Source organism: Dipodomys merriami, unplaced genomic scaffold, assembly GCF_024711535.1.
Source record: "Dipodomys merriami isolate MVZ:Mamm:240054 unplaced genomic scaffold, mDipMer1.0.p SCAF_3, whole genome shotgun sequence".
NCBI lineage: Eukaryota > Metazoa > Chordata > Mammalia > Rodentia > Heteromyidae > Dipodomys > Dipodomys merriami.
The window spans coordinates 27,674,975-27,690,265 of record NW_027204492.1 but is presented as its reverse complement, the minus strand read 5'-3'; the positions used below and the strand labels follow the sequence as shown (position 1 = coordinate 27,690,265).

General features: G+C 40.1%; 1 protein-coding gene across 1 annotated transcript in view; it reads left to right on the top strand.

Moving 5' to 3' along the window:
* LOC138839757 (double-strand-break repair protein rad21-like protein 1) overlaps positions 1–15,291 on the top strand; it is a 111,209-nt gene that overhangs the window by 26,587 nt on the left and 69,331 nt on the right. The gene's annotated exons all lie outside the window — the stretch shown is intronic.

Here is a 15,291-nt window from a genome sequence, read left to right as displayed (position 1 = left end):
TTTTTGGATTGCTTCTTCTATTTCCTTTAAGAATGAGATTCGGATATTGATAGGTAACCCACTGAATTTATAGATAGCCTTGGGAAGTATTGCCATTTTCAAGATGTTAATCTCCCCAATCCAGGACAATAGGGGGTTTTTCCACTTGCTTAGTTCCGCTTTAATTTTATTTTTCAGGTTTTTAAAGTTTGCGTCATAGATGTTCTTCATCTTTCTAGTTAACTCCTAAGTATTTTATTTTTTTTGTGCGGCTGTACGAAAGGAGTTGCTTTTGTGATTTCAGCCGCACTCTACCTGTAATTGGCATACAGGAAAGTCATTGATTTCTGAGGGTTAATTTTATACCCTGCTACTTTGCCAAAGTTTCCAATCAGGTCAGGTAACTTGGGATTGGAGTCCATGGGGTTCTTTAAATACAAGATCATGTCATCTGCAAAGAGGGAGAATTTTACTTCATCTTTCCTGCTTGACCTTTTCTGCTTGACTCAGACATATACTAGTTATTGCAAATAAGAAAAACCATGGGACCTCTGTTTCCTTGGGCCTGGCTTACTTCACTTAATATAATTTTTTTCCATGTCTTTCCATTTCCTAACAAATGGGGCAATGTCATTCTTTCTGATGAAGGCATAGAATTCCATTGCGTGTATATACCACATTTTGTTGATCCATTCATCTACTGAGGGCCATCTGGGTTGGTTCAATTCCTTAGCTATGGTAGACAATGCTGTGATAAACATAGTTGTGCTGGTAGCATATTACAGTCTTGTTTGTGACCATTTGGGTAAATGCCCAAAAGTGGGATTGCTGGGTCATAGGGGAGCTCTATGTGGAATCTTTTGAGGAACCTCCATACTACTTTCGAAAGTAGTTGAACAAGTTTACACTCCCACCAACAATGCCCTTCTGTCCACATCCCCTCCAGCATCTGTTGTTACTAGCGTTCTTGATTATAGCCATTCTCACTGGGGTGAGGTGAAATCTCAATGTTGTTTCGAATTGCATTTCTTTTATGGCTAGAGTGGTTGAGCATTTCTTCCTGTGTCTATTGGCCATCCTTCTTTCCTCTTCAGAAAAATTTCTCTTTAAGTCTTTAGCCCACTTATTTATGGGGCAGTTGTTTCTTTGAGGATTTGTTGTTGGGGGATTTAATTTTTTGAGTTCCAGGTATATTTTAGATAGGAGACCCTTGTCCGTTGTATGGCTAGTGAAGATCTTCTCCCAATCCGTGGGCTTTCTATTGATCTTGCTAGCTATGTCCTTTGCCATGCAGAAGCTCTGCAGCTTCGTGCAATTCCATTTGTCCAACCTTTCTTTGATTTGTTGTGATTCTGGGTCTCTATTAAGAAAATGTCGACCTGTGCCAAGGAGACCTAGGGTTTCTCCTATTCCATCTTGTAATGTTTTCAGAGTTTCTGCTTTGACTCTGAGGTCTTTGATCCATTTGGAGTTGATTCTGGTGCAGGGTGATATATAAGGATCTAGCTTTAGTTTTCTACAAGTGATTAAACAATTTTGCCAGCACCATTTACAGCTGTCTTTCTTCCATTCTATTTTTTTAGCTCCCTTATCGAAGATTAGATGGCTATAGGTCTGTAGGTTCATTTCTGGGTTTTCAATTCTATTCCATTGGTCCTGACGTCTGTTCTTGTGCCAGTACCAAGCTGTTTTGATTACCATTGCTTTATAGTAGAGTTTGAAATTTGGTATTGATATTCCTCCATCACTGTTCATTCTGTTAAGGATCATTTTTTGCTATTCAGGGTCTTTTATTGTTCCATATGTATTTTTGCATTTCCTCTTCTATTTCCTTGAAGAATGAGGTTGGAATGTTGATAGGTATTGCAATCCAGGAGCATGGGAGTTTTTTTTTTGCCACTCTCTAAGTTCTGTTTTGATTTCCTTTTTCAAGTTTTTACAGTTTTCCTTGTAGAGGTCCTTCACTTCTTTGGTTAAGTTAATTCCTAGGTATTTCATTTTTTGTGGGGTATTACAAATGGAGTTGCTTTCCTAATTTCAGCCACACTTTTCTCATTGTTGGCATACAGAAAAGCCATTGATTTTTGAGGGTTAACATTGTACCCTGCTACTTTGCCAAAGGTTTGAATCAGCTTGAGAAATTTGGGAGTAGACTCTATGGGATTCTTTAAATACAAGATCATGTCATCTGCAAAGAGCGAGAGTTTTCCTTCTTCTTTTCCTATTTGGATTCCCTTTATGCTTGCATCTTGTCTTATTGCTGTAGCTAGGCATTCTAATACTAGATTGAAGAGAAGTGGAGAGAGTGGACATCCTTGTCTCATTCCTGAGTTAAGAGGAAATGGCTTTAGTTTTTCACCATTAATGCTGGCTGTAGGTTTGTCATATACAGCCTTTATTGTATTGAGGAATGCCCCATGGATTCCTAATTTTTCCAGAACCTTCATCATAAAGGGGTGTTGGATCTTGTCAAATGCTTTTTCTGCATCTATTGAGATAACCATGTGGTTCTTATCCTTGCTCCTGTTGATGTGATGGATTATGTTAATTGATTTGGGTATATTGAACTAGCGTTGCATCCCTGAAATGAATCCTGTTTGATTGTGGTGTATGATTTTTTTGGATGAATTGTTGAAGTCGATTGGCCAAAATTTTGTTGAGAAGTTTTGCATCAATGTTCATCAAAGAAATGGGTCTATAGTTCTCTTTCTTTGATGAGTCCCTGCCTGGTTTGGGGATGAGGGTTATGATGGCTTCATAGAATGAGTTCGGTAGTGAACTTTGTCTTTCAATTTCATTGAAGAGTTGGAGGAGTATTGGTGTGAGCTCTGCTTTGAAGGCCTTGTAGAATTCCGCTGTAAAACCATCTGGTCCTGGGCTTTTCTTAGATTGGAGGTCTTTTATTGTTCTTTCTATTTCAAAGCTTGATATGTGTCTGTTAAGATGGTTTAACTCATCTTTGTTTAGTTTCAGCATGTCAATATTTGCTAGGAAAAGGTCCATTTCTGCCAAGTTCTGAAACGTATTAGCATAAAGTTTTGAGAAATATTCCCTTATAATGTTCTGAATCTTGGTTGTTTCTGTGGTGAACTTTTCATTCTCATCTCTGAGTTTATTAATTTGGGTGTGTTCTCTTCTTTTTCTGATAAGATTGGTAAGGGTCTGTTAATTTTGATAATTTTTTTCAAAGAACCAACTCTTCATTTTCGTGATTCTATGGTTTTATGAATTCTAATTAATTTAATTTTAATATTTCTTTCCATCTACTGGATTGGGGTTTATCTTGCTGCTCTTTTTCAAGGAGACTCAGATGTCTCATTAAATTGTTGGTTTCAGATCTCTCCAATTTGTTGATGTAGGAACTCAGAGCTATAAACTTGCCCCTGAGTACTGCCTTTGCTGTGTCCCAGAGGAGCTGGTAGTTTGTATGTTCATTTTTGTTGAATATCACGAACATTTGAATTTCCTTTGTAATCTCTTCCATGACCCACTCATGATTCAGCAGTGTGTTGTTCAGCCTCCATGTGTTACAGGATTTTCTTTGGTGGCTTTTGGTGTTGAGTTCTAATTTTATTCCCTTGTGGTCAGAGAGAATGCAAGGTATAACTTCAATGTTTCTGAATTTGGACAAGTTTGCTTTGTGGCCTAAAATGTGGTCTATTTTGGAAAATGTTCCATGTGCTGCTGAGAAAAACGTATATTCTTATGCTGCTGTGTGAAATATTTGGTAGATGTCTGTTAACTCTATTGGAGTTATGCTGATGTTAAGATCTGCGGTTTCTCTGTTGAATTTTTGCCTAGTTGATCTATCTAATGGGGAAAGTGATGTGTTAAAGTCCCAACAATTAATGTCTTTGGATCAATGCGTGATTTGAGGGAAAGTAGTGTTTCTTTGATAAATTTGGGTGCTCCGTTGTTTGGCGAATAGATAATTAGGATTGTAATCTTCTGAAGGAGAGATCCCTTAATTAGTATGTAGCGACCTTCTTTATCTCTTCTCACGAATTTTAATTTGAAGTCTATTTTATCTGATATTAGGATTACAACTCCCGCCTGTTTATGAGGGCCATTTGCTTGGTAGATTTTGTTCCACCCTTTCACATTGAAAATGTGTTTGTTTTTATGGGCAAGATGTGACTCCTGAAGGCAGCAGATAGAAGGATCTTGCTTTTTAATCCAAGCAGACATTCTGTGTCGCTTAATTGGAGAGTTAAGTCCTTTAATGTTGAGAGATAGGACTGAGAGGTATTTGGAAGTTCCTGCCATTTTATCCACCTTCTTGGGGGCTGTGGCAACTGGGTTCTTCCTATGGTTCTTGGATTCTCAGTTTGTGTGCAGTTTCTTGGCCTTTATTGTGGTCTTGTTGGTTTTCTCTGTGTAGGACATCTTTAAGAATCTTTTGTAGGTCTGGTTTGGTGGAGATATATTGTTTCAATTTTTCTTTGCCATGGAAGTTTTTTATTTGACTTTCGGTTATGAAGGGGCGTTTAGCTGGGTCCAGACTTCTTGGTTGATAGTTGTTTGTCTTCAGGGCATGGCATACATCATTCCAGGCTCTTCTTGCTTTGATTGTCTCTGCTGAGAAATCTGAGGTGGTTCTAATTGGTTTCCCTTTATAGGTCATTGATCATTTCTCCTTGACAGCTTTAAGGATCTTTTCCTTGGTCTGAATTGATCCTGTGTGGATTATAATGTGACTGTGAGATGTCCTATTCTGGTCTGGTCTATTTGGAGTTCTAAAAGCTTCTTGTATCTGAATCGGCCTATCTTTTTGCATGTTTGGGTAGTTCTCTGCTAGGATCCTGTTAAAGAAATTTCCTAGACCATTCACTTCTTTCTCTAGGTGCTCCTCTATACCCATTATCCTCAGATTAGGCCTTCTGATGGTGTCTTCCAAGTGTTGAATAGATCTGTCATATTTCTTGGATTTGTCTCGGATGGTTGTAGGCTGTCTTCAAGCCCCGAAATTCGATCTTCTGCATGGTCTAACCTACTATTAAGACTTTCTACTTTGTTTTTTATTTCTTTCCCTTTTACTTGGTCAGCTTTGATGGCTTCAAATTCTTTTTGGAGCTTTGTTTTAGATCTTGTATAAACTTCTTTACTTCCTTAATTTGGTGTTCAGTGTTTATTCTCAAATCACTTAGTTGATTGGTTATAGTTTCCTTGGACTCCCATTCCTTCTGTTGGGTTCCATTCAGCATTCTCTTTGTGGTCTCCCTGACTTCTTTCAGCTCTCTGTTTATGGATTCCATGAACGCATTTAGTGATCTTTCTGTATTCTCATCCCGCTCTCTCAATGCCTGTATTATTCTTTGCTTAGCTTCTTCACATTCACGCAGTTCCTGTAGTTCTCTTTGAGTGTTCTCAGCCTGCTCACACCACTCCTGACTTTCTCTTTGACTGATCTCAGCCTGCTCACGCCATTCCTTTATTTCTCTTTGAGTATTCTCAATCTGCTCACGCAATTCCTGTATCAATCTTTGAGTAGCTTCCTCACGCTCATGATATTCCTGTATTAGACTTTGTTTTGCCTCCTCTCTCTCCCTATCACGCTCATACATAGTCCTTTGCAGGTTTTCAATGTTTTCATTTACCATGTTTACCAGTAGTGTATGTAGGGCTTTTTGGGAACTCTGCTCTGGATTATTCATTATATATTCTGTGCCCTGATTATCATGAGTGGGATTTGAGATACCCAGACTTGCCATTTTTCTTGTGTTTTTCCGGGTTGCTCTGCCCATTTGGGATGAAAGTAACATCAGTTTTGTGCTAGCACACTATCTTAAAGCAAGCATCAACCAAAGTCTGTAGTTGCACAGTCAAAAGTCTGCAGATACAGGGGCTGGGAAGGTGGCTCAGTGGTAGAGCGCTTGCCTTGCATGCCCAAGGCCCTGGGTTCGATTCCTCAGCACCACATAAGCAAAAAGAAAAAGGCCGGAAGTGGCGCTGTGGCTCAAGTGGTAGAGCGCTAGCCTTGAGCTGAAGAACTGAGGGACAGCGCTCAGGCCCAGAGTTCAGACTCCACGACCGGACCCCTCAAAAAAAAGTCTGCACATACAATCTAGTCCAACAGATATATCTATTCAACATCAATCAACTATGTGTTGATGGGCTATGAACTGCAAAGAAGAATTTGGCAAACAGAAAGTATTAGGTTTAGGGAGAGATGTGGGTAAAAGTAGGCATAGAGAGATGTGGAAAGGCAGTGGGAGAGTTAACTAAATCCTAATCTCAAAGCAAAAAATAGGTTAGATAGAATGATAGTACAAAGAGAGTAAAAAAGACAAGAAAAATAGAAAAACAAAAATTAAAATGTGCAACACTTAAAAATTATGCAAATTGAAAACGTAATTTTCAGCTGAGAATGTGGATAGAATAAGAGAAGGGGAGGGATAGAAATGAGATGTGAAAAACTTAAAAAATAAAAATGCTTAAAATATTATAAAGGGGAGGATTGGGTGGGGTGGGCGGGGGGAGGCTGGGAAGGGATGGGAAGGGTAAACAAAGGAGGAGGCTACATTGCTTGATAAGAAATATACTCATTATCTTGCCCATGTAATTGTAACCCCTCTGTACAGTATTTTCACAATAAAAAATATAAAAAAGTAAGAAAACACCAATAAAATATTTGAAAAAAATATTATATAGGTATAAAGAGGTAGTACTTCTATTAAGGAATTTAAGAGGTTTTAAAATGAGTAATAAATTTCTGGATTAAATGTGTACACAAATGTGGGCTAAGGTCCAATAATCGACTACCGGTATATCTGAGGATGAGCAGAACAGCAATTAAGTCATGCAAAGAAGGATGAAAGAGAAGAAAAAGTGAAAAGAATGAGAAGGAAAGAAAAAAAAGGATCAAATGATCAGTAGAGTTAAACAAAAAAATTTTTTTAAAGAAAAAATAAAATAAAATAAAAAAAGCACACACACATATAAGCCTAAAATAAAAATTATGAGGAAGAAAAAAAGTTAATAGAAAACAAAAAAATTTTTAAAGTTAAAAATTAAAAAGTTTTAGAAAAAATTTTTTTATAAAAGGTGCAAAAAAAAAGAGTTCTTTGATTTTTTTTTTTTTGGTGGGGGGGAATGGGAGGATCCTGTATCTCCCTTGTGTCTATAACCATTCTCTTGTTGGAGTTACGTCTGCTTGTGGTGTTTGATTTTCCTGTGGCTTGGATGGTTTCTTAAGTCAGTTTGTTTGAGCAGGCGTACTCTGCTTTATCCAGGATTTTGTGATCCTTCTCCCAAGCTAGTTCAATGGGAGGGAGATCTGCTTTGAGTATCACAAAAGAGGGAGATGGCTGTTTCCTCTAGTTTGGAGATGCTGTGACTAGGCTAGGTTCTGGGCAGACTTGAGGCCTTTCAGCAAACAGCAGCTTTTCCCTGAGCAGCTAGCTGCTGAGAAACTCACAGAGCCCAACCTAGAGCCATTCTCAGGGTTTATGTTTACTGAATTTCAATTGATTGTCAAGGCTGCTGTAGGGAGGGGCAGCCTCTGGCTCTGTTTACCCAGTGAAGAAAGCCACTCCTGGGACTGGTGGCCAGAGCTGGGTGACTTTTTCCTGTGGGGAGCTGAGCCTGGCAGGTCAGGTTAGGTTCCTGTGACCTGCTAAATGACTCTTGTTTTCTTCCAAGGCCTGTGTTGGAGCTAGCTGCTCAGCCAGGCCTTTGTCAGTATCAAAGATGGAGATCTCCGGTAGTGGGGGGAGGGAGGGGTGGCCTTCCCTCCTCTACTCCCTGAGAAGGAGTGAGGATGTCAGGCTTCTACTCACACTGGAGTCTTGTTTGGTTCCTGGGTCATCTCTGGTCTGTGAACTGCAGGACGAAGATTTCTGCTCCTTGTCAGTTCTTGCTGGTGTTGAGTAGAATCCGCTCGCCTGCCGTGTCTGGCACCTTTGTCCTGGACTCTCTGTGTTGCAGGTATGGCGGCTATAGCCGCCGCAGCAGCTGGCAAATGCTCAGATCTGTCTCCTAGCCTGAATTTTCCTTCTCTGGCCTAATTCTCTGTCCTGTGATGGCACACTTGGTGTGATTCTCTGGCTTAGGAATGTTCACTGGAACGCTAAAACTGCTTTCTATATGATAGCTTGTTTAGCCTCCAGCTTCTCTTCCTCCATCTTCCCGGAATTCCTCTTGTTGGCTTTCTATGTGCAGAACATCTTTGAAGATTTTTGAAGAGCTGGTTTGGTAGCAATATATTGCTTCAGTTTTTCCTTGCTGTGGAAGGTTTTTATTTGTCCTTCTGCTATGAATGAGAGGTTAGCTGGTAGATCATTCTTGGTTAGTAGTTATTTGTCTTTAGTGCTTGGCATACCTCCTTCCAGGCCATCCTTGCTTTTATGGTGTCTGCTGAGAAGTCTGAGGTAATTCTGATTGGTTTACCTTTATATGTGATTGTTCTCTTCTCCCTGGCAACTTTCAGAATTCTTTCTTTAGTGGCTTTTGATCCAGTGTGGATTATAATGTGGCGTGGGATGACCTGTTCTGGTCTGGTCTATTTGGGGTTCTAAAGGATTCTTGTATCTGGATGGGCCTGACCTTTTGTATATTTGGGAAGTTCTCTGCTAGGATTCTGCTGAATGTATTTGCTAATCCATTGGCTTCCCTCTTCAGGCCCTTTTGTCTTCCTATTTTTCTCAAATTAGGCTTTCTGAATGTATCCTGTATTTCCTTCAGTGATCTGTCATGCTTCTTGGTTTTGTAATGAATATCTGTGTGCTTTTTCTCTATGGAGTCTAAACTCTCTTCTGCCTCTGAGATTCTTCTTTCAAGGCCTTTTACTTTGCGGTGTACTTCATTTCCTTCTTCCTGGTCTTTCTTAATGGTGGCCAGCTCATTACCAAGGTTTTCTTTTAAGTCTTGAATAGATTGCCTTATCTCTTGGAGTTGGTTTTTGGACTTCTCTTTCCACTCCTTTATCTGGGTTTCTATCTTTTCATTAGATTCTTTCTCCCTCTGTTGGACTTCCTTTATCCTTTTATTTGTGGAGGCCATGAAGTCATCTAGTAGCTTCTGGTTGACCTTATCAGGTTCTCTTATAGCCTTACTTTCTTCATAGAAGAAGACAGACATAGGAGGCCTTTCTTTCTTCATAGAAGTAGACAGAGTAACTCTGATGTAGTAGTAGTATAGTGTGGAAAGAAATGAAAAGGGGAGAGTGAGAGGAAAAAAATAAAAATTAGGAAATTGAAAAGTAGTGGAAAAAAACAAGTAATAATGAAAAATAGATTTAAGTGAAATAATAAATCCTAAAAATCAATACATGAAAGTAACACATCAGAATAAAAACAAACAGCAAACCATCAGACATAAAAACAAACAAAACCCCTAAAGAGTGGGTTTTTCGGGTTGTTTGAGGTAGCTTGACTCTAGATGTAGTCCTCAAGGCCAGTTCCTGATAAAACCTTGTATGCCTTGAGGTAGTCCATTTTCCTTTTGGCTTGGTTGGGAACAGATGGCCTTTTCATGAGGGAGGGTGACCAGTATCTACTGTCCCACTCTCAGGCCTGGTAGTAGGGAGTTTGGGGGTTTCAGGTTTGTAGACTGCTCTCATGGGCCTGGAGCTGTGTTCCCAGGCCTTCCCAGGTAGCCATAGGATCTTTAGAAACAGAGCTTATGCCTGTGTTCTGGTTTGATGTGATCCTTCCCTTTTGGAAGGAGTTTGGGTCAGAGGGCTTTGGGATCTCACAGAGTTTCCACCCCCAGGGAGTGGACCCAGGTGGGTTACTTACAGAGTCTGCAGCTGGTGGTGCACTTGACCACAGAGCCTGTGCTGTAGCAGCCATGATGGAGCTGGTGGGTTATCAGTCAGAGGGTCTGGGTGTTGGCAGGTACAGGTGAGGGGTGGTGTCTGCTGCAGCTTAAAGGTCTCCTCTGCAGCGTGTGGAGTCTGGGCAATGGGAGGACCGGGTGGAACCTGGTTAAGTGGGCTGATATGGGCAATGGGCGCCATGCTGGTCTGCAGCAGAGGTGGTGGGAGGCTGCAGGCAGCCTTGGGGGCAGTGGCCTGCAGCTGGGAGCTGTGTCAGTGACGGTGCCTGCAGCAGGATGATGCTGCACTGGATGTGAGAGCCCACGGTCTGTGCCCAGTGGTGGCAGGGAGGGAGCAAGTCCCAGCAGAATGCCCAGTCAGCAGGTCAATAGGCCAGTGGAGCAAGGGATTGGCTGCAGCTGTGGTTTCCTGGGGGCCCACAGGGATCCTGCCAGAGAGAAAAGCATGGGCTAACTTTGGGGACTTACCACATTGTGCCTATTTCTGGCAATTGTAATGGGGTGATTGCTGGATTCATTCCTTTTCCATAGGGGAAGGTGGTTGGAGTGGGGTCTGGAGCAGGGTTCTAGAGCTGCATGGTGCAGCTGCTACGCAGGGGTCCTGCTCACTGTTTATGTTTTTGCTTTCCTTGTTTGCCTGCTAGGAAAAGTAGGAAAAGTCTTTAGATATTTAGATTTTGATTGGAGTGAGGTAAAGAGTGGCTGTGACCTTAGATCTTTTGGTCAGAGACACGTAGTGGGACTACCTGTGAGAGCGCAGCCATCTTCCTCACTTCAGTTAGAGTCTTAAACAGTACAATTAATCTAAACCTTAGCAGTTACCAACCGCACAAAAGGTTTATGGAATAATAATGATACTGATTATTGTTGGGACATTTGCAAAGTAATACACCCCGTTTGTGTGGTGAGTGAGTCTCCTGTTCCAATCACTTTGTGTGAAGTCATTAGAATCTACTGACAACCCACCTCATTGAGCTTGACATACCCATGCTGTCCTGTGAGTACGTGTGTGAGTGAGTATGGAGGGGATGGTGGGCAGAGGATAAGGAGTGAAGTGATCAGAGAAAGGAAAGGGAAGATGAACATGTGAGACTTCTAGGAGCCCATAGAACGTTTGAGCACACATTGCCTGTATTCTTGGATTCCAAGTTTGTCTGTCTGAAGTCTTCTGAATAACAATCATATCTCAAGTCCAATCTGAAAAGTATTTATGGTGAAATAATCTTTACTCCCTTGACTATTCAGCTACCCCTATGATGGAAGAACCAAATCCCCAGGAACACTTAAATCAGCCAGGAATTTGGAAACATGTGACTACAGTACCAAAGAGTCTCTCTCCCAAGAATACCAAGGTAAATATGAACCCCTGATGTAGGGTAACCAGAGAGAATCAGAACGATATTTTTCCAGCACTGCTCTGGTGGAAGAATGGGTGCATTTTGATGTTTCTTCTTACATTTAGCAAAAATATCACTACTGCAGGATTTTATATGAATTTCACTTGCAAAGCATTCTTACCTAGGAGTTTAGACAGAGCAGTTTTACACTGAAATAGTAGTTTTTCCTGAGACATTCATGGAGTGATTTCTATATCAGAATCAATCTACAGAGAATTCAGTAGGTTCCCCCCATTCAGTATGTCACAGAATCATTTCAGACTCTAGTCAGTGAGCTGTATTAAGTTTCATTTCTTGCTGTCTTTAAGTAGTTGTACCAATACATTTCAATTGAACATGTATGCAGTGGATCTTGATCAGTGTGATCTCATCCTTCACTCACCTACCCACACTAGCTATTTCCTTAAACCTATATTTTGTCTCTCATTATAAATTCATACCTCACCCTAAGGTAATATGGGGTTCAACCTACCAAACATGTTGACCTGTAATCTGAAACACGATCTCAAATCCTTGAGCAAAGAAAAAAAAGTTTTGTTTTTATTTAGAAAACAGTTATTTGAGAATACCATTGGTAACAATGCAGTTTAAATTCTTTTTCTCAATAGCCACTTTTCTGGTTGTAAGGCAAGAGCTTTTCTGGTTTGTTCTGTCCTCACTGTATTGAGATAGCCACCGAGGGAGTTTAAGGCCACCCCAGACTGGAACTAAATGCCTGGGGAGGAAAGACACTTTGACAGTGCCTAAAAAGATGTTTTTCACTCATCATAAAGGACTGGATACTGATGCAGTGTGTGGTTGGTCCTGTCTTTTTTATTTTCACTCAGACAGTTCTTACCAAATTCCTATTGTGATTAGGATTATGGAATCTTGTAATTTGGCAGGGAGGGAACTATGAGAGCAGTTACCAAAGCAGCCATATGAACAAGACTGATTATCCCTTGTAGGTCTCTTCCACATTTCCTCCTTCATCCTGTGCTTTATTTTCACCTTTCTTTCCTTTTGTATTTTCCTTCCAAATTGGTGGGCAGATGTGATATGAAGTGATGGATGGGAACACACTCCGTTTGAAGCATAGGAAAATGTTAATTCTAATTCATCCTTTTTAAATATTTGTCAAACAGAAGTTTTATATATATATATATATATATATATATATATATATATATATATATATACACTATCTCAAAAGTGAGAATTCACAAAATGTTGAAAATTCAGAGGTCAAATGTTAATATGATAAAGCTCTGCAAAGATGTGAACAATAAAGTACACTTGTATTCACTAAACTTTCAATAAGCTTCAGTGAATATTCTAGGGTACATGGAGGGGAAGGCTCTTAATGAAGGCTAGGGATGGTAACTGGGGAAGGGAGCTTGGCCCTTTTAGGCTTTCTAGCAATGCAGGGGAGGAAGTTATGATACATGTAGAATTTCTGACTTTCTATTTTTCTTTCTTCCTTTGTGTCTTTTCACCCTGTGAGAGGACACAATCTTTTCCTCAGTGGTGTCAGTGACAGCTCCAGCAGCAGTGGCAGCAATCATGTCATCGAATTAGGAAGGAAAGGGATAGCAAGTCATGAGGGAAGTTTGACATTTGTGAAAGGCATAGCTAACAAAGGGCTATTTAAATCAGGTACTGCCTCTCTGGGGTGTCTCAGAAAGAATTCCTTGAACAAATGGATCATACATTTCACTGATGCTGGTTTCAAGCAGCAGTTTCTGGGAGAACAGATAAAGATCTCTCCATACAGACTATCTCATGTTTAATAATTAAATATCAAACGAAGTGAAGAGTGGGTTAATGGAGAGATATAATTAAATTTGAGGTATCTCCATAACCTCTGAATTTATAGGCTAAAATTGTCCCAGGGTAGCTTAAGGGAATTATGGGAAGATTAATGAAAGGATACTTTTCAAGAAGTATCAAGAACTCAACAGAGACAGGCAGGGATAGGTCCAGGATGTCAGGAATAACTGATAGTAAATACAGAGACTCATCCTGTCGACAGGAGACTTTAGAAAGTCTCTCTCTCTCTCTCTCTCTCTCTCTCTCTCTCTCTCTCTCTCTCTCTCTCTCTCTCTCTCTCTCTCTCTCCCTCTCTCTCTCTCTCTCTCTCTCTTTCAATCTCTCTCTCTTTCAATCTCTCTCTCTCAATCTCTTTCTCTCTCTCACACACAAATTTTTCCACTTTTATCATTCATATATCAGTCAGCTCTATTGCAGTCAGCCATAGTCCTCACAGGGCTCTAGGGTTCCCACACACTGAGACTGAAAAACTAGCATTTTATGATAAAAGCCATTTAATAAAATTAGATTGTCCCCGTTATAACCACCAGCAGATTGACTTCTCCTTTTCAATTTGCCTTAGCAGGAGATTGTTAAAATTCTTTTTCCATGTTCTGCAAAATTATCTTTAATGGGTGCTTCTTGGCCCAAACAACAGTCCAATTAAAATGATAGATAGTGTAAGCCTGGAAATGCTATATATATATATATATATATATATATGCTGTCTGTAGATTGCTAATACCTTATCTAAAATTGTTGTCAATTTTAATTCAAAGCCAAAAGCAATTTTTTGTTTATTTGCAGCACTTGGGAGTTGAACTAAGTACCTGGGAGCTGTGTCTAGCTTTTTGCTCAAGGGTGGCGCTATACCTCCTGAGGCATTCCACCTCTAGATGAACAGTCAACAAGTTTTAGCCAGATGTGGTGGCAGTTTACTTAAAATCCCACAATTCTAAAAGTGGAGGCAGCCTAGCTTGGGATATATTGGGAGACCAGATGTTTTCCCCACCATTCCCACCCTCCCCAAAAAAGGAAGGGAAAAGGTATCTCTGAATAGTCATATGTGCAGCATTCTCTGGCATATTAATTTGTTAATTTATGTTGGAACTTCAAATGTACAGGAAAGCATGGGTTTTTATGCTTATCACAGAAAGTGATTGATAAGTTCAAACATGTTGATCTGTGGTTTTCATGATACTTAATTCTCCAGAAACAATGCTATCTGAGGGTCATAGCCTGGGATATTTAAAATTGAATTTTATATCAAAATAGCAAGTGGGCATGGTGGAACATGACTGTAACCCGAGCATGCAGTACAATGAAGCAGGATAGAGTACTTGAGACCTATCTGGACCACATGTCAAGAATTACTCTCAAACTGAAAACGGTCACCCCCCAAAAACTCATACATTAAGTATCCTGGTAATTTTTCCCCTGACTTTATAAGGCTGAAGTCCTATTTCCTTACAAGACTTCTGAAATCAGAGAGAGAATGGATTGCTTGCAGAGATCAAGGTTGATAACCAAAAAGTAAAATCTGACTTCCTGCGTATTGACTAATGCCTTGTTTCTCTGATCCTTGTCCCACAGTAATGAAAACATTTAGAAGCTGTAAGGAAATTTAGTAAAGTAGTATTAGTAAATAGTCAAACCAGCAGCTAATGCCTGATGATTTTAAACAAGTTATCTTTACGGTGAGTTCCAAGACTATTAAATGGTTTTTAAGTACAAGGAAATCATACAAATTCTCTGGATAATGTAGGACAGAATAAATAGTATGAACTCTTTGCTGAAACATCTGAAGGGCTGAGCCAGAAGGGACTGGGTTCGTTTTCATCTTTCTCTTGCTTGCATAATCAGTTTGTTTGTAAACATGGTTAAGCAAACCACACCAGAGAACAAGTTCAGGCATCGTCATAATCCATGAGGATGCTCACAATACGGAGACAGTTGTGTAGGGTATGCAGAGAAATTAATCGACGGTCTTTTGTGAAATGCACAGGCTATTCTTCTGAGCTGCTTTTTTGTGAGTTCAGTGGTGTGTGTTAAGTGAGCATTCTGCCTGTCAGAAACATCATTTAACAGTGTTTAACAGTAAAATAAACATGACTAAGTAAGTGAACTAACTTGCACAGACACAGACCTAGAAGAGAAGAAAAGTAAAATTGTGGGCTGAGAGATTTGGAAAAGCCTTCAGAAAAACAAGTACCACATTTTCAGCTCAGTGTAGTTGGGGAGTAAGCAAAGATAGGGGGCAGTCATTTGGGAGCTGGCTTTCTCAAGCTGGTGGTTGCTAAGGAAGGTGCTGCCCTTGAAGAAGTGGGGTCAGGGACTGGGCCGTGGCTTC